General features: G+C 42.3%; 11 non-coding genes across 11 annotated transcripts; all 11 read left to right on the forward strand.

Moving 5' to 3' along the window:
* The first annotated feature begins 9120 nt into the window (after nucleotides 1-9120).
* trnac-gca (transfer RNA cysteine (anticodon GCA)) lies at nucleotides 9121-9192 on the forward strand. The gene has a single exon. It is a non-coding gene; the product is annotated as a tRNA-Cys (tRNA).
* Nucleotides 9193-9930: 738 nt separating this feature from the next.
* Nucleotides 9931-10002, forward strand: trnac-gca (transfer RNA cysteine (anticodon GCA)). The gene has a single exon. It is a non-coding gene; the product is annotated as a tRNA-Cys (tRNA).
* Nucleotides 10003-10712: 710 nt separating this feature from the next.
* On the forward strand, nucleotides 10713-10784 carry trnac-gca (transfer RNA cysteine (anticodon GCA)). The gene has a single exon. It is a non-coding gene; the product is annotated as a tRNA-Cys (tRNA).
* A 720-nt stretch (nucleotides 10785-11504) lies between these two features.
* Nucleotides 11505-11576, forward strand: trnac-gca (transfer RNA cysteine (anticodon GCA)). Its single transcript has one exon. It is a non-coding gene; the product is annotated as a tRNA-Cys (tRNA).
* A 735-nt stretch (nucleotides 11577-12311) lies between these two features.
* On the forward strand, nucleotides 12312-12383 carry trnac-gca (transfer RNA cysteine (anticodon GCA)). Its single transcript has one exon. It is a non-coding gene; the product is annotated as a tRNA-Cys (tRNA).
* A 731-nt stretch (nucleotides 12384-13114) lies between these two features.
* trnac-gca (transfer RNA cysteine (anticodon GCA)) lies at nucleotides 13115-13186 on the forward strand. Its single transcript has one exon. It is a non-coding gene; the product is annotated as a tRNA-Cys (tRNA).
* Nucleotides 13187-13917: 731 nt separating this feature from the next.
* Nucleotides 13918-13989, forward strand: trnac-gca (transfer RNA cysteine (anticodon GCA)). The gene has a single exon. It is a non-coding gene; the product is annotated as a tRNA-Cys (tRNA).
* A 729-nt stretch (nucleotides 13990-14718) lies between these two features.
* Nucleotides 14719-14790, forward strand: trnac-gca (transfer RNA cysteine (anticodon GCA)). Its single transcript has one exon. It is a non-coding gene; the product is annotated as a tRNA-Cys (tRNA).
* Nucleotides 14791-15521: 731 nt separating this feature from the next.
* On the forward strand, nucleotides 15522-15593 carry trnac-gca (transfer RNA cysteine (anticodon GCA)). Its single transcript has one exon. It is a non-coding gene; the product is annotated as a tRNA-Cys (tRNA).
* A 730-nt stretch (nucleotides 15594-16323) lies between these two features.
* trnac-gca (transfer RNA cysteine (anticodon GCA)) lies at nucleotides 16324-16395 on the forward strand. Its single transcript has one exon. It is a non-coding gene; the product is annotated as a tRNA-Cys (tRNA).
* Nucleotides 16396-17126: 731 nt separating this feature from the next.
* On the forward strand, nucleotides 17127-17198 carry trnac-gca (transfer RNA cysteine (anticodon GCA)). Its single transcript has one exon. It is a non-coding gene; the product is annotated as a tRNA-Cys (tRNA).
* Nucleotides 17199-17533: the final 335 nt, after the last annotated feature.

Below are 17533 nucleotides of genomic sequence, written 5' to 3' on the forward strand. Positions count from 1 at the left end.
TTGGTCGCTGACAAAAAAAGCCTTGCCTGTACCGGAAGTAGCGTGACGTCGCAGGTTGAAGGGCTCCTCACATTTCCCCATTGTTTACACCAGCAGCGAGAGCGATTCAGACCGAGAAAGCGACGATTACCCCATTAATTTGAGCGAGGATGAAAGATTTGTGGATGAGGAACGTGAGAGTGAAGGATTAGAGTGCAGTGCAGGACGTATCCTTTTTCGCTCTGACCGTAACTTAGGTACAAGCTGGCTCATTGGATTCCACACTCTCTCCTTTTTCTATTGTGGATCACGGATTTGTATTTTAAACCACCTCGGATACTATATCCTCTTGAAAATGAGAGTCAAGAACGTGAAATGGAAATTCACAGTGACTTTTATCTCCACGACAATACATCAGTGAAGCACTTTAGCTACAGAGCTAACGTGATAGCATCTGGCTTAACTGCAGATAGAAACAAAAGAAATAATCCCCTGACTGGAAAGATAGACAGAAGATCAACAATACTATTAAACCATGGACCTGTAAATACACGGTTAATGCTTTCCAGCCTGGTGAAGCCTAGCAATGCTGTTGCTAACGACGCCATCGAAGCTAACTTAGCTACGGGACCTCGACAGAGCTATGCTAAAAACATTATCTCTCCACCTACGCCAGCCAGCCCTCATCTGCTCATCAACACCCGTGCTCACCTGCGTTCCAGCGATCGACGGCGCGACGAAGGACTTCACCCGATCATCGATGCGGTCGGCGGCTAGCGTCGGATAGCGCGTCTGCTATCCGACTCAAACTCTTCCTGGTTGTGTTGCTGCAGCCAGCCGCTAATACACCGATCCCACCTACAGCTTTCTTCTTTGCAGTCTCCATTGTTCATTAAACAAATTGCAAAAGATTTACTAACACAGATGTCCAGAATACTGTAGAATTTGGCGACGAAAACAGAGCTGTTTGTATTGGATACAATGTGTCCGAATACTTCCGCTTCAACCATTGACGTCACGCGCAAACGTCATCATATCGAGACGTTTTCAGCCGGAAGTTTTCCGGGAAATTTAAAATTGCACTTTATAAGTTAACCCGGCCGTATTGGCATGTGTTGCAATGTTAAGATTTCATCATTGATATATAAACTCAGACTGCGTGGTCGGTAGTAGTGGCTTTCAGTAGGCCTTTAAACAACATCTTAATGGAGAATCAATGTTTTGCATGATTACAACTGTGCTCCATTTCCATTTTGCTTGTGGCAGTGCCCCTGTAGATTGAGAAGATGTGGTGAAAAAGGCAATTATCTGTTGTTTAATGTGGAACAATCCACTCATTTTGTGTTGAAGTTTCTGCCAACTTGCCAGGGAAACGGTGTAGTTATGTTAACTGGCCTAAAAACATCAGGGCTTTAAAAAATAATGAGTTAACTCAAGTGGTTGATGACAAAAAGTATCACATTAATCATGTGTACGTGCAGATTAATCACACAACAACTGAACATGCTCCTTTAGCATAACCGTGGATGGTTTCCTCCAGAAGGTCTTATCTTTGTCCATGTGATGTCAGATGAAACAAAAATTGAGCTGTTTGGCCTCAATACCCAGCAATATGTTTGGAGAAGAAAAGGTGAGGCCTTTGATCCCAGGAACACTGTTGCGTTGACCAGCTCTTCCTCCCAGGGATTTTAAGGTGCGGGTCACTCCCAAATTCTTTTTATGGCAATAAGCTGAAGGTTAAATTCATCACCAGGCAGTAGTTGGTATTTTGTGGTTTATTGTCAAAGCTTTGAAGACAAACGTGAGACCAAATCCAGTACACAAGCGTTCCCTTGCCCAGTCTAGATCGATCTCCCCTCAAACCCACGGAAGTGCTGTCTTCTTCCATCCGTCCCTCGCTCCCACCCCCCAGATACGTTCTGTTCTACCCCCCTCTTCCCCACCTCCTGTCTGCCAGCCCAGCACCGCTTTGTGCCCTTATCTCAGGAATGAGATAAGGGCACAATATGATATGGGAGTCTCAACAGAGAGAATATTCAACGCTCTGACTCCCTCATCAAGGACACTCGAATGCAAGCACTTTGTACCAGACGAGACATTAGCTGATGAAAACATGACTATAGGAGTTTAAAAAGAAGTAACACTTAAATATGGATATATGTAAAAGATCTGGTTCCATCAACACTATGCCTACCGTCAAGCATGGTGGTGGTAGTATTATGCTCTGGGCCTGTTTTGCTGCCAATGGGACTGGTGCTTTACAGAGAGTAAATGGGACAATAAAAAAGGAGGATTACCTCCAAATTCTTCAAGACAACCTAAAATCATCAGCCCGGAGGTTGGGTCTTGGGCGCAGTTGCGTGTTCCAACAGGACAATGACCCCAAACACACGTCAAAAGTGGTAAAGGAGTGGCTAAATCAGGCTAGAATTAAGGTTTTAGAATGGCCTTCCCAAAGTCCTGACTTAAACGTGTGGACAATGCTGAAGAAACAAGTCCATGTCAGAAAACCAACAGATTTAGCTGAACTGCACCAATTTTGTCAAGAGAAGCGGTCAAATATTAACATTGCTGTATGTATACTTTTGACCCAGCAGATTTGCTCACATTTTCAGTAGACCCATAATAAATTCAGAAAAGAACCAAACTTCATGAATGTTTTTTTGTGACCAACAAGTATGTGCTACAATCACTCTATCACAAAAAAATAAGAATTGTAGAAATTATTGGAAACTCCTTTACAAGTGGATGTACATTTTAGACCACGACTGTATATATATATATATATATATATATATATATATATATATATATATATATATATATATATATATATATATATATATATATATATATATATATATATATATATATATATATATATATATATGTATATATATATATATATATATATATATATATATATATATACATATATATATATATATATATATATATATATATATATATATATATATATATATATATATACATATATATATATATATATGTACATATATATATATATATATATATATATATATATATATATATATATATATATATGTACATATATATATATATATATATATATATATGTATATATATATATATATATATATATATATATATATATATATATATATATATATATATATATATATATATATATATATATATATATATATATATATATATATATATATATATATATATATATATATATATATATATATATGGAAGTCACCCTAAGCTACCAACTAGTAGGCTACTGAATATTTTGACCATTTTAATGCATACCTGTCTTTTTTATCTTTAGGAATTCTGCCTAGCAACAAGTGACGATGCAAATATGTGACTAGGAAGAAAACAAGAACAGAGGAGTTGTCTTCGTCTTGTCCAACATGTCAATTTTAGAGCTGCTCCTCTTGCGTAAGTGTCTAAAGACGCGATAAGTGGCCTTCGTATTTTGTCTGCATGGCTGCTCTGTCCCTGCACCCAAGGTCCTAAGGGGGTGGGGTGCAGTGCCCAAGGTGCCCATCGCCATCTGCTGCTGTCACAAGTGTGGCGAAATGACATTTACACATCGCCATGGCAGCCCGGGCTGTGACTCTAAATTCCACAGGTTGATTATGCACACTGACTATTATTACCATTCTACCATGAATTGATTAACGTGGACCCCGACTTAAACAAGTTGAAAAACTTATTCGGGTGTTACCATTTAGTGGTCAATTGTACGGAATATGTACTGTACTGTGCAATCTACTAATACAAGTTTCAATCAATCAATCAAATTCCAAACACAAGGGGGCCTTGAATTGTTTTTCTTTGCTGTTTGTTAGTTCGGATTGCACAAACAAACACTTTGGCGTGAAAGAAGAAGCATTTTGTTGCAAATCTGAACAAAACTGTAAGATAATTGAGTGTATTTGCTGTTTCAAGTCCCAATAGAATAATTGCATGTTGCCAAGTCCAATCAGGGTTCTGTTTAGTCCTACGGTACGTCATTCCTCAATTTGCCGTTCTCGTTTTTGGCAGAGGAATATCTCAATGTGAAAATCCCCACTTCTAGAATTAAAAATGGTACAGTCCTGTTTTTATATTGTGTGTACTAGGATTGTACGGTATACCGGTACTAGTATAGTACCGCGATACTAATTAATCATATTCGGTACTAAACCCATACTTGCCAACCCTCCCAATTTTCTCGGGAGACTCCCGAATTTCAGTGCCCCTCCCGAAAATCTCCCGGGGCAACCATTCTCCCGAATTCCTCCCGATTTCCACCCGGACAACAATATTTGGAGCGTGCCTTAAAGGCACTGCCTTAAGCGTCCTCTACAACCTGTCGTCACGTCCGCTTTTCCTTCATACAAACAGCGTGTCGGCCCAGTCACATAATATATGCGGCTTTTACACACACTTAAGTGAATGCAAGGCATACTTGGTCAACAACCATACAGGTCACACTGAGAGTAGCCGTACAAACAACTTTAACACTGTTACAATAATGCGCCACACTGTGAACCCACACCAAACAAGAATGACAAACACATTTCGGGAGAACATCCGCACCGTAACACAACATAAACACAACAGAACAAATACCCAGAACCCTTTGCAGCATTAACTCTTCCGGGATGCTACAATATACACCCCCCGCTACACCCTACCCCCCCACACACACCTCAACCCCGCCCACCACAACCTCCTCATGCTCTCTCAGGGAGAGCATGTCCCAAATTCCAAGCTGCTGTTTTGAGGCATGTTAAAATAAAATAATGCACTTTGTGACTTCAATAATAAATATGGCAGTGCCATGTTGGCATTTTTTTCCATAACTTGAGTTGATTTATTACAGAAAACCTTGTTACATTGTTTAATGCATCCAGCAAATTAGGCATAATAATGTGTTAATTCCACGACTGCATATATCGATATCGGTTGATATCGGAATCGGTATTTAAGAGTTGGACAATATCAGAATATCGGATACCGGCAAAAAAGCCATTATCGGACATCTCTAGTCCTAATACATGATGACATTAATATATGTTTTGTTCATTGGCACTTTTCGATAGACTAAGTCACAAAACAAGTAAAACAAAAATAATCACATTAAAAAACAAATTTGACACCTCCGTCTTACGGGTTCATTTTTCTACACCAACTAATGGCGGGGATGCTTGTAACCCAAATTTTTGCTTGCAACTCAAAGCATCACAATTAGCCGAAACACAATTATCTCAACACTCTTAAGTAGGGATGTCCGATAATGGCTTTTTGACGATATCCGATATTCCGATATAATAATAATAATAATAATACCTGGGATTTATATAGCGCTTTTCTAAGTACTCAAAGTCGCTTTACATGTTAAAAACCCATCATTCATTCACACCTGGTGGTGGTAAGCTACTTTCGTAGCCACAGCTGCCCTGGGGTAGACTGACGGAAGCGATATTGTCCAACTCTTTAATTACCGATACCGATATCAACCGATACCGATATATACAGTCGTGGAATTAACACATTATTATGCCTAATTTGGACAACCAGGTGTGGTGAAGATAAGGTCCTTTTAAAAAAAATAATACAATAAAATAAGATAAATAAATTAAAAACATTTTCTTGAATAAAAAAGAAACTAAAACAATATAAAAACAGTTACATAGAAACTAGTAATTAATGAAAATGAGTAAAATTAACTGTTAAAGGTTAGTACTATTAGTGGACCAGCAGCACGCACAATCATGTGTGCTTACGGACTGTATCCCTTGCAGACTGTATTGATATATATTGATATATAATGTAGGAACCAGAATATTAATAACAGAAAGAAACAACCCTTTTGTGTGAATGGGTGTGAATGAGTGTAAATGGGGGAGGGAGTTTTTTTGGGTTGGTGCACTAATTGGAAGTGTATCTTGTGTTTTTTATGTTGATTTAATACATTTTTTTTTTTTTAAAACGATACCGATAATAAAAAAACCCCGATACTGATAATGTCCGATATTACATTTTAAAGCATTTATTGACATCTCTACTCTTAAGATATACTGTAGCTTTTTTGCTTTCCTTCCATCCCCCAAGACTCCTGTTTCTCAGTTGGGTGACAATCACTTAATAGGATTTGCAGCTCCAAAGCTGATATTTCCTCTCATGAAGCCGTATCAAACATTACGAAAAGCTGTTATCACTTTAATTCGCCTCTTGGACGTACGGCGTCTGGCATCCAAATATTTCAGAGCAAGCCTGGCGGGGACACGTCTGGCCTATGCCCTTGTTTTAAAGAGGTCCCTAAATGCTACAGAAATGAATCAATAGGCTGTGGTTTGTTGTTGGGTTTTTTTGTAACAAACGCCATCGTCTCTTCATTTAAACAGTCCCTTCTCAATCTCGCCGGCTTAAGAGGCGGCAGCATCTGCTTCCCACACACGCACACACTCAGCTCGGGAAGCAAAAATAATTTTTCTCTAACCTGAGACTTGCTGACATCTGTTTCCCTAATGACTCGCATTCATGCACTTAGCCACTGGTGAGTGTTTGCGCATTAACGTGTTCTCGCTGACACACGACTTGCACCATCTTTTTATTTTTTATTTTTTAGTGAAAGGTCACACACTCAGCCCGCCGCTCAGTGCGCAGCTTAGCCTGGCCTACATTGCCTCCTGATGAATCAATTTGTTATTTATAGGGGGGGGGGGGGGGGGGGGAATCAAGGATTTGTAAGAAGCAAAACAAGCGTTATTTCCAAGGCCTGCGTGGTGAATCATCTCGTCATTAAATGCCACGACCACATGATGCAAGGAAGCCATTCAGGAGCTTGTTGACATGGCGCTCACCTCAGCATGGCTTGAAAAAAAAAGCCCACAACCGGTGTTTTAATGCATTTTCTTTTATGTTTTTGTGCAAAGCCCGCAGTCCCCGAAACAGATTTGGCTCCAGGCCAGTGCAGCCGGGCTCCGCGGGGGGAATATGAATGGCATTAGCTGCGGGCTGTTGCCATGGCGCTGACTTATTTACTGTACATCAGCCTCAGCCCACTGACTTCAAACACTACGTTTTGGCTGCCATATTAGTGTCAGCGTTATCATCCAAAGGACACATTTCCACTGGGTGGTTTCAGAGTGGAGGGGGAAAAAACCCCACAATCGCACTCTGGCCACTTGTAAAAAAAGTACTGCCAGCCTTAAATTCCTACTTTCGATGTGCTGTTTAATATTTTTATTCAAGACCCCAAAATAAATGCCCTAATTAACCACAAAGAGAGTAAACACCCTCAAATAGCTGTTCTTTTTTTAAGCATATGTGCTCTTATAGACTCATTAACTAGAATAATAGAAGCCTGGTAAACACCGTAATTTTCAGACTATAAGGCGCACTTAAAATTAGGGATGTCGATAAATGCTTTAAAATGTAATATCGGAAATTATCGGTAGCAAAATTATCGGTATCGGTTTCAAAAAGTAAAATTTCTGACTTTTTAAAACGCCGCTGTGTACACGGACGTAGGAAGAAATAATAACCAATAACCCTTCAAGGCCGGCCCAATCACAAAATACCTACGGCTTTTGGCACACACACAAGCGAATGCAATGCATACTTGGTCAACAGCCATACAGGTCACACTGAGGGTGGCCGTATAAACAACTTTAACACCGTTACAAATATGCGCCACACTGTGAACCCACACCAAACAAGAATGACAAACACATTTCGGGAGAACATCCGCACCGTAAACACAACATAAACACAACAGAACAAATACCCAGGATCCCTTGCAGCACTAACTCTTCCGGGACGCTACAATATACACCCCCCGCTACACTTTTTTCCATAACTTGAGTTGAAGTTGTTCTCTTATTTTGGAAAACCTTGTTACGTTGTTTAATGCATCCAGCGGGGCATCACAACAAAATTTGGCGTAATGATGTGTTAATTCCACAACTAATTAAGAGTTGGACGATATCGGAATATCGGATATCGGCAAAAAATCCATTATCGGACATGTCTACTTAAAATCCTTTCATTTTCTCAAAACACGACACTGCGCCTTATAACCCGGTGCGCCTAATGTACGGAATAATTTTGGTTGTGCTTACCCACCTCAAAGCTATTTTAATTGGTACATGGTGAAATGACAAGTGTGACCAGTAGATGGCAGCCATACATACGGGACACGTGTAGACTGCAATATGATGGCGTTATGACTCAAGTAAACAACACCAAAATGTTATATGTTTCTTTGAAAATATAGAACATTACACAAGGCGCTCAAAAATCTATCAAAATGTTTTAGTGCAACTTTGGTAAGCTATGAAGTGTTGCGCTTGATGAATTGTACTGTACTGCAGATCAAGAGGTCTCCGACTCAAATCCGGATGCCCCCTAAAATTGTTATGCGTCTCAACCGGTTTACCGTGGCTTGTGGGCCGCTTAGGGCTGCTACAAGCTGGGCAAGTCAGCTCGCTACACCTAATGCTAGAAAACGTGTCCGCGGCGCCTTAAGTTAGGAAATTACTCTGCTCTAACTGGTGGACACGGTCCTCCAGTAGGGTCAATCTGTGCATGAAGAACAGGAAGCCATACTCACATTCTTTCTTTCACCGAGTCAGGTTCTTGCTGCCTTCAAAGCGTAGTAACTTTGGACCGGGACGAACAGGATAATGTGGAATTAATTTACTTTTGGCTAAAGGAAAAATATGGCAATCAATATATTATATATGAAATACTATTCTAACTATAGTTTATAATTGAGGTCTTGGATTTGCATCTTTTGACAATATTGATTACTTCCTCTTTGTAATCTCTGACTGTCTCATCCTAGTGTCATTGGAGCCGACGTGTACAACTATGTTCGCATAGCTAGTGGTGCAATTAGCCTGTCGTACGTGTTTACCAGGCCTGTTGCGAGTCGGCTCCCTAAGATTAGCTTCAATGTCAGGTGCTCTGGCCAGTTAATACAGTTAATTATGGCTGGTTTACTAAGCTGTATGATGGAGTCCCCTACGACTAAGGTGTGGTGTCCCGTAGACTGGGGTGTAGGACCAGCTAAAGGGATACATTTATTATGCGTCTCAACCGGTTTACCGTGGCTTGTAGGCTAACATATCTATTTGGTGAGAGAGTGTTTCAGGGGGTATAGCTCAGTGGTAGAGCATTTGACTGCAGATCAAGAGGTCTCTGGTTCAAATCCGGATGCCCCCTAAATTTATTATGCGTCTCAACCGGTTTACCGTGGCTTGTGGGCCGCTTAGGGCTGCTACAAGCTGCTACACCTAATGCTAGCAAACGTGTCTGTGGCGCCTTAAGTTAGGAAATGACTCTGCTCTAACTGGTGGACACGGTCCTCCAGTAGGGCCAACCTGTGCATGAAGAACAGGAAGCCATCGTCACTTTCTTTCTTTCACCGAGTCAGGTTCTTGCTGCCTTCAAAGCGTAGTAACTTTGGACCGAGACGAACAGGTTAATGTGGAATTAATTTACTTTTGGCTAAAGGAAAATTATGGCAATCAATATATTATATATGAAATACTATTCTAACTATAGTTTATAATTGAGGTCTTGGATTTGCATCTTTTCACAATATTGATTGCTTCCTCTTTGTAATCTCTGACTGTCTCATCCTAGTGTCATTGGAGCCGACGTGTACAACTATGTTCGCGTAGCTAGTGGTGCGATTAGCCTGTCGTACGTGTTTACTAGGCCTGTTGCGAGTCAGCTCCCTAAGATTAGCTTCGATGTCGGGTGCTCTGGCCCCGGGAATACACTTGGTTTACTAAGCTGTATGTTCCGGGGGCAGGAGTCACCTATGACTAAGGTGTGGTGTCCGGTAGACTGGGGTGTAGGAATAGCTAAAGGGCTAAATCTATTATGCGTCTCAACCGGTTTACCGTGGCTTGTAGGCTAACATAGCTATTTGATGGGACAGTCTTTCAGGGAGTAAGGAGTATAGCTCAGTGGTAGAGCATTTGACTGCAGATCAAAAGGTCTCCGGTTCAATTCCGGATGCCCCCTAAAATTATTATGTGTCTCAACCGGTTAACCGCGGCTTAGGGCTGCTACACCTAATGCTAGCAAATGTGTCCGCGGCTCCTTAAGTTAAAAAATTACTCTGTTCTAACTGGTGGACACGGTCCTCCAGTAGGGCCAACCTGTGCATGAAGAACAGGAAGCCATACTCACATTCTTTCTTTCACCGAGTCAGGTTCTTGCTGCCTTCAAAGCGTAGTAACTTTGGACCGAGACGAACAGGTTAATGTGAAATACATTTTCTTTTGGCTGAAGGAAAATTATGGCAATCAATATATTATATATGAAATACTATTCTAACTATAGTTTATAATTGAGGTCTTGGATTTGCATCTTTTCACAATATTGATTATTTCCTCTTTGTAATCTCTGACTGTCTCATCCTAGTGTCATTGGAGCCGATGTGTACAACTATGTTCGCGTAGATAGTGGTGCGATTAGCCTGTCATACGTGTTTACTAGGCTTGTTGCGAGTCAGCTCCCTAAGATTAGCTTCGATGTCGGGTGCTCTGGCCCCGAGAATACACTTGGTTTACTAAGCTATATGTTCCGAGGGATGGAGTCCCCTATGACTAAGGTGTGGTGTCCGGTAGACTGGGGTGTAGGAATATCTAAAGGGCTAAATCTATTATGCGTCTCAACCGGTTTACTGTAGCTTGTAGGCTAACAGAACTGTTTGATGAGAACATGTTTCAGGGGGCATAGCTCAGTGGTAGAGCATTTGACTGCAGATCAAGAGGTCTCCGGTTCAATTCTGGATGCCCCCTAATGTTTTATGTGTCTCAACCGGTTTACCGTGGCTGGTGGGCCGCTTAGGGCTGCTACACCTAATGCTAGCAAACGTGTCTGCGGCGCCTTAAGTTAGGAAATTACTCTTCTCTAACTGGTGGACACGGTCCTCCAGTAAGGCCAACCTGTGCATGAAGAACAGGAAGCCATCGTCACTTTCTTTCTTTCACTGAGTCAGGTTCTTGCTGCCTTCAAAGCGTAGTAACTTTGGACCGAGCCGAACAGGTTAATGTGGAATTCATTTACTTTTGGCTAAAGGAAAATTATGGCAATCAATATATTATATATGAAATACTATTCTAACAATAGTTTATAATTGAGGTCTTGGATTTGCATCTTTTCACAATATTGAATATTTCCGCTTTGTAATCTCTGACAGTCTCATCCTAGTGTCTTTGGAGCCGACGTGTACAACTATGTTCGCGTAGCTAGTGGTGCAATTAGCCTGTCATACGTGTTTACTAGGCCTGTTGCGAGTCTGCTCCCTAAGATTATCTTCAATGTCGGGTGCGCTGGCCCCGGGAGTACACTCGGTTTACTAAGCTGTATGTTCAGGGGGATGGAGTCCCCTATGACTGAGGTGTGGTGTCCGGTAGACTGGGGTGGAGGAATAGCTAAAGGGTTGAATCTATTATGCGTCTCAACCGGTTTACCGTGGCTTGTAGGCTAACATCTCTATTTGATGAAAGCATGCTTAAGGGGGCATAGCTCAGTGGTAGAGCATTTGACTGCAGATCAAGAGGTCTCCGGTTCAAATCTGGATGCCCCCTAAATTTATTATGCGTCTCAACCGGTTTACCGTGGCTTGTGGGCTGCTAGAAGCTGGGCGAGTCAGCTCGCTACACCTAATGCTAGAAAACATGTCCGCGGCGCCTTAAGTTAGGAAATTACTCTGCTCTAACTGGTGGACACGGTTCTCCAGTAGGGTCAATCTGTGCATGAAGAACAGGAAGCCATACTCACATTCTTTCTTTCACCGAGTCAGGTTCTTGCTGCCTTCAAAGCGTAGTAGCTTTGGACCGAGACGAACAGGTTAATGTGGAATACATTTTCTTTTGGCTAAAGGAAAATTATGGCAATCAATATATTATATATGAAATACTATTCTAACTATAGTTTATAATTGAGGTCTTGGATTTGCATCTTTTGACAATATTGATTACTTCCTCTTTGTAATCTCTGACTGTCTCATCCTAGTGTCATTGGAGCCGACGTGTACAACTATGTTCGCGTAGCTAGTAGTGCGATTAGCCTGTCATACGTGTTTACCAGGCCTGTTGCGAGTCGGCTCCCTAAGATTAGCTTCAATGTCAGGTGCTCTGCCCAGTTAATACAGTTAATTATGGCTGGTTTACTAAGCTGTATGATGGAGTCCCCTACGACTAAGGTGTGGTGTCCCGTAGACTGGGGTGTAGGACCAGCTAAAGGGATACATTTATTATGCGTCTCAACCGGTTTACCGTGGCTTGTAGGCTAACATATCTATTTGGTGAGAGAGTGTTTCAGGGGGTATAGCTCAGTGGTAGAGCATTTGACTGCAGATCAAGAGGTCTCTGGTTCAAATCCGGATGCCCCCTAAATTTATTATACGTCTCAACCGGTTTACCGTGGCTTGTGGGCCGCTTAGGGCTGCTACAAGCTGCTACACCTAATGCTAGCAAACGTGTCTGTGGCGCCTTAAGTTAGGAAATGACTCTGCTCTAACTGGTGGACACGGTCCTCCAGTAGGGCCAACCTGTGCATGAAGAACAGGAAGCCATCGTCACTTTCTTTCTTTCACCGAGTCAGGTTCTTGCTGCCTTCAAAGCGTAGTAACTTTGGACCGAGACGAACAGGTTAATGTGGAATTCATTTACTTGTGGCTAAAGGAAAATTATGGCAATCAATATATTATATATGAAATACTATTCTAACTATAGTTTATAATTGAGGTCTTGGATTTGCATCTTTTCACAATATTGATTGCTTCCTCTTTGTAATCTATGACTGTCTCATCCTAGTGTCATTGGAGCCGACGTGTACAACTAAATTCGCGTAGCTAGTGGTGCGATTAGCCTGTCGTACGTGTTTACTAGGCCTGTTGCGAGTCAGCTCCCTAAGATTAGCTTCGATGTCGGGTGCTCTGGCCCCGGGAATACACTTGGTTTACGAAGCTGTATGTTCCGGGGGATGGAGTCGCCTATGACTAAGGTGTGGTGTCCGGTAGACTGGGGTGTAGGAATAGCTAAAGGACTAAATCTATTATGCGTCTCAACCGGTTTGCCGTGGCTTGTAGGCTAACAAAGCTATTTGATAGAACTATCTTTCAGGGGGTATAGCTCAGTGGTAGAGTATTTGACTGCAGATCAAGAGGTCTCCGGTTCAATTCCAGATGCCCCCTAAATTTATTATGTGTCTCAACCTGTTAACCGTGGCTTGTGGGTCGCTTAGGGCTGCTACAAGCTGCTACACCTAATGCTAACAAATGTGTCCGCGGCTCGTTAAGTAAAAAAATTACTCTGCTCTAACTGGTGGACACCGTCCTCTAGTAGGGCCAACCTGTGCATGAAGAACAGGAAGCCATACTCACATTCTTTCTTTCACCGAGTCAGGTTCTTGCTGCCCTCAAAGCGTAGTAACTTTGGACCGGGACGAACAGGTTAATGTGGAATTCAATTACTTTTGGCTAAAGGAAAATTATGGCAATCAATACATTATATATGAAATACTATTCTAACCATAGTTTGTAATTGAGGTCTTGGATTTGCATCTTTTCACAATATTGATTACTTCCTCTTTGTAATCTCTAACTGTCTCATCCTAGTGTCATTGGAGCCGACGTGTACAACTATGTTCGCGTAGCTAGTGGTGCGATTAGCCTGTCGTACGTGTTTACAAGGCCTGTTGCGAGTCAGCTCCCTAAGATTAGCTTCGATGTCGGGTGCTCTAGCCCCGGGAATACACTTGGTTTACTAAGCTGTATGTTCCGGGGGCAGGAGTCCCCTATGACTAAGGTGTGGTGTCCGGTAGACTGGGGTGTAGGAATAGCTAAAGGGCTAAATCTATTATGCGTCTCAACCGGTTTACTGTAGCTTGTAGGCTAACATATCTGTTTGATGAGAACATGTTTCAGGGGGCATAGCTCAGTGGTAGAGCATTTGACTGCAGATCAAGAGGTCTCCGGTTCAATTCTGGATGCCCCCTAATGTTTTATGTGTCTCAACCTGTTAACCGTGGCTTGTGGGCGGCTTAGGGCTGCTACAAGCTGCTACACCTAATGCAAGCAAACGTGTCTGCGGCGCCTTAAGTTAGGAAATTACTCTGCTCTAACTGGTGGACACGGTCCTCCATTAGGGCCAACCTGTGCATGAAGAACAGGAAGCCATCGTCACTGTCTTTCTTTCACCGAGTCAGGTTCTTGCTGCCTTCAAAGCGTAGTAACTATGGACCGGGACGAACAGGTTAGTGTGGAATTCATTTACTTTTGGCTAAAGGAAAATTATGGCAATCAATATATTATATATGAAATACTATTCTAACAATAGTTTATAATTGAGGTCTTGGATTTGCATCTTTTCACAATATTGAATATTTCCGCTTTGTAATCTCTGACTGTCTCATCCTAGTGTCATTGGAGCCGACGTGTACAACTATGTTCGCGTAGCTAGTGGTGCAATTAGCCTGTCATACGTGTTTACTAGGCCTGTTGCGAGTCTGCTCCCTAAGATTAGCTTCAATGTCGGGTGCGCTGGCCCCGGGAATACACTTGGTTTACTAAGCTGTATGTTAAGGGGGATGGAGTCCCCTATGACTGAGGTGTGGTGTCCGGTAGACTGGGGTGGGGAATAGCTAAAGGGTTGAATCTATTATGCGTCTCAACCGGTTTACCGTGGCTTGTAGGCTAACATCTCTATTTGATGAAAGCATGCTTAAGGGGGAATAGCTCAGTGGTAGAGCATTTGACTGCAGATCAAGAGGTCTCCGGTTCAAATCCGGATGCCCCCTGAATTTATTATGCGTCTCAACCGGTTTACCGTGGCTTGTGTGCCGCTTAGGGCTGCTACAAGCTGCTACACCTAATGCTAGCAAATGTGTCCGCGGCTCCTTAAGTTAGGAAATTACTCTGCTCTAACTGGTGGACACGGTTCTCCAGTAGGGTCAATCTGTGCATGAAGAACAGGAAACCATACTCACATTCTTTCTTTCACCGAGTCAGGTTCTTGCTGCCTTCAAAGCGTAGTAACTTTGGACCGAGACGAACAGGTTAATGTGGAATGCATTTTCTTTTGGCTAAAGGAAAATTATGGCAATCAATATATTATATATGAAATACTATTCTAACTATAGTTTATAATTGAGGTCTTGGATTTGCATCTTTTCACAATATTGATTATTTCCTCTTTGTAATCTCTGACTGTCTCATCCTAGTGTCATTGGAGCCGATGTGTACAACTATGTTTGTGTAGATAGTGGTGCGATTAGCCTGTCATATGTGTTTACTAGGCCTGTTGCGAGTCAGCTCCCTAAGATTAGCTTTGATGTCGGGTGCTCTGGCCCCGAGAATACACCTGGTTTACTAAGCTGTATGTTCCGAGGGATGGAGTCCCCTATGACTAAGGTGTGGTGTCCGGTAGACTGGGGTGTAGGAATAGCTAAAGGGCTAAATCTATTATGCGTCTCAACCAGTTTACTGTAGCTTGTAGGCTAACATGTGTGTTTGACGAGAACATGTTTGAGGGGGTATAGCTCAGTGGTAGAGCATTTGACTGCAGATCAAGAGGTCTCCGGTTCAATTCCGGATGCCCCCTAATGTTTTATGTGTCTCAACCTGTTAACCGTGGCTTGTGGGCAGCTTAGGGCTGCTACAAGCTGCTACACCTAATGCTAGCAAACGTGTCTGCGGCTCCTTAAGTTAGGAAATTACTCTGCTCTAACTGGTGGACACGGTCCTACATTAGGGCCAACCTGTGCATGAAGAACAGGAAGCCATCGTCACTGTCTTTCTTTCACCGAGTCAGGTTCTTGCTTCCTTCAAAGCGTAGTAACTTTGGACCGGGACGAACAGGTTAATGTGGAATTCATTTACTTTTGGCTAAAGGAAAATTATGGCAATCATTATATTATATATGAAATACTATTCTAACTATAGTTTATAATTGAGGTCTTGGATTTGCATCTTTTCACAATATTGATTACGTCCTCTTTGTAATCTCTGACTGTCTTATCCTAGTGTCATTGGAGCCGACGTGTACAACTATGTTCGCGTAGCTAGTAGTGCGATTAGCCTGTCATACGTGTTTACCAGGCCTGTTGCGAGTCGGCTCCCTAAGATTAGCTTCAATGTCAGGTGCTCTGCCCAGTTAATACAGTTAATTATGGCTGGTTTACTAAGCTGTATGATGGAGTCCCCTACGACTAAGGTGTGGTGTCCCGTAGACTGGGGTGTAGGACCAGCTAAAGGGATACATTTATTATGCGTCTCAACCGGTTTACCGTGGCTTGTAGGCTAACATATCTATTTGGTGAGAGAGTGTTTCAGGGGGTATAGCTCAGTGGTAGAGCATTTGACTGCAGATCAAGAGGTCTCTGGTTCAAATCCGGATGCCCCCTAAATTTATTATGCGTCTCAACCGGTTTACCGTGGCTTGTGGGCCGCTTAGGGCTGCTACAAGCTGCTACACCTAATGCTAGCAAACGTGTCTGTAGCGCCTTAAGTTAGGAAATGACTCTGCTCTAACTGGTGGACACGGTCCTCCAGTAGGGCCAACCTGTGCATGAAGAACAGGAAGCCATCGTCACTTTCTTTCTTTCACCGAGTCAGGTTCTTGCTGCCTTCAAAGCGTAGTAACTTTGGAACGAGACGAACAGGTTAATGTGGAATTCATTTACTTTTGGCTAAAGGTAAATTATGGCAATCAATATATTATATATGAAATACTATTCTAACTATAGTTTATAATTGAGGTCTTGGATTTGCATCTTTTCACAATATTGATTGCTTCCTCTTTGTAATCTATGACTGTCTCATCCTAGTGTCATTGGAGCCGACGTGTACAACTATATTCGCGTAGCTAGTGGTGCGATTAGCCTGTCATACGTGTTTACTAGGCCTGTTGCGAGTCAGCTCCCTAAGATTAGCTTCGATGTCGGGTGCTCTGGCCCCGGGAATACACTTGGTTTACGAAGCTGTATGTTCCGGGGGATGGAGTCCCCTATGACTAAGGTGTGGTGTCCGGTAGACTGGGGTGTAGAAATAGATAAAGGACTAAATCTATTATGCGTCTCAACCGGTTTACCCTGGCTTGTAGGCTAACATAGCTATTTGATGGGACTATCTTTCAGGGGGTATAGCTCAGTGGTAGAGTATTTGACTGCAGATCAAGAGGTCTCCGGTTCAATTCCGGATGCCCCTTAAATTTATTATGTGTCTCAACCTGTTAACCGTGGCTTGTGGGCCGCTTAGGGCTGCTACAAGCTGCTACACCTAATGCTAACAAATGTGTCCGCGGCTCCTTAAGTAAAAAAATTACTCTGCTCTAACTGGTGGACACGGTCCTCCAGTAGGGCCAACCTGTGCATGAAGAACAGGAAGCCATACTCACATTCTTTCTTTCACCGAGTCAGGTTCTTGCTGCCCTCAAAGCGTAGTAACTTTGGACCGGGACGAACAGGTTAATGTGGAATTCATTTACTTTTGGCTAAAGGAAAATTATGGCAATCAATATATTATATATGAAATACTATTCTA

The sequence above is a fragment of the Entelurus aequoreus genome, linkage group LG21 (genome assembly GCF_033978785.1).
Source record: "Entelurus aequoreus isolate RoL-2023_Sb linkage group LG21, RoL_Eaeq_v1.1, whole genome shotgun sequence".
In the NCBI taxonomy this organism is placed as follows: Eukaryota; Metazoa; Chordata; class Actinopteri; order Syngnathiformes; family Syngnathidae; genus Entelurus; species Entelurus aequoreus.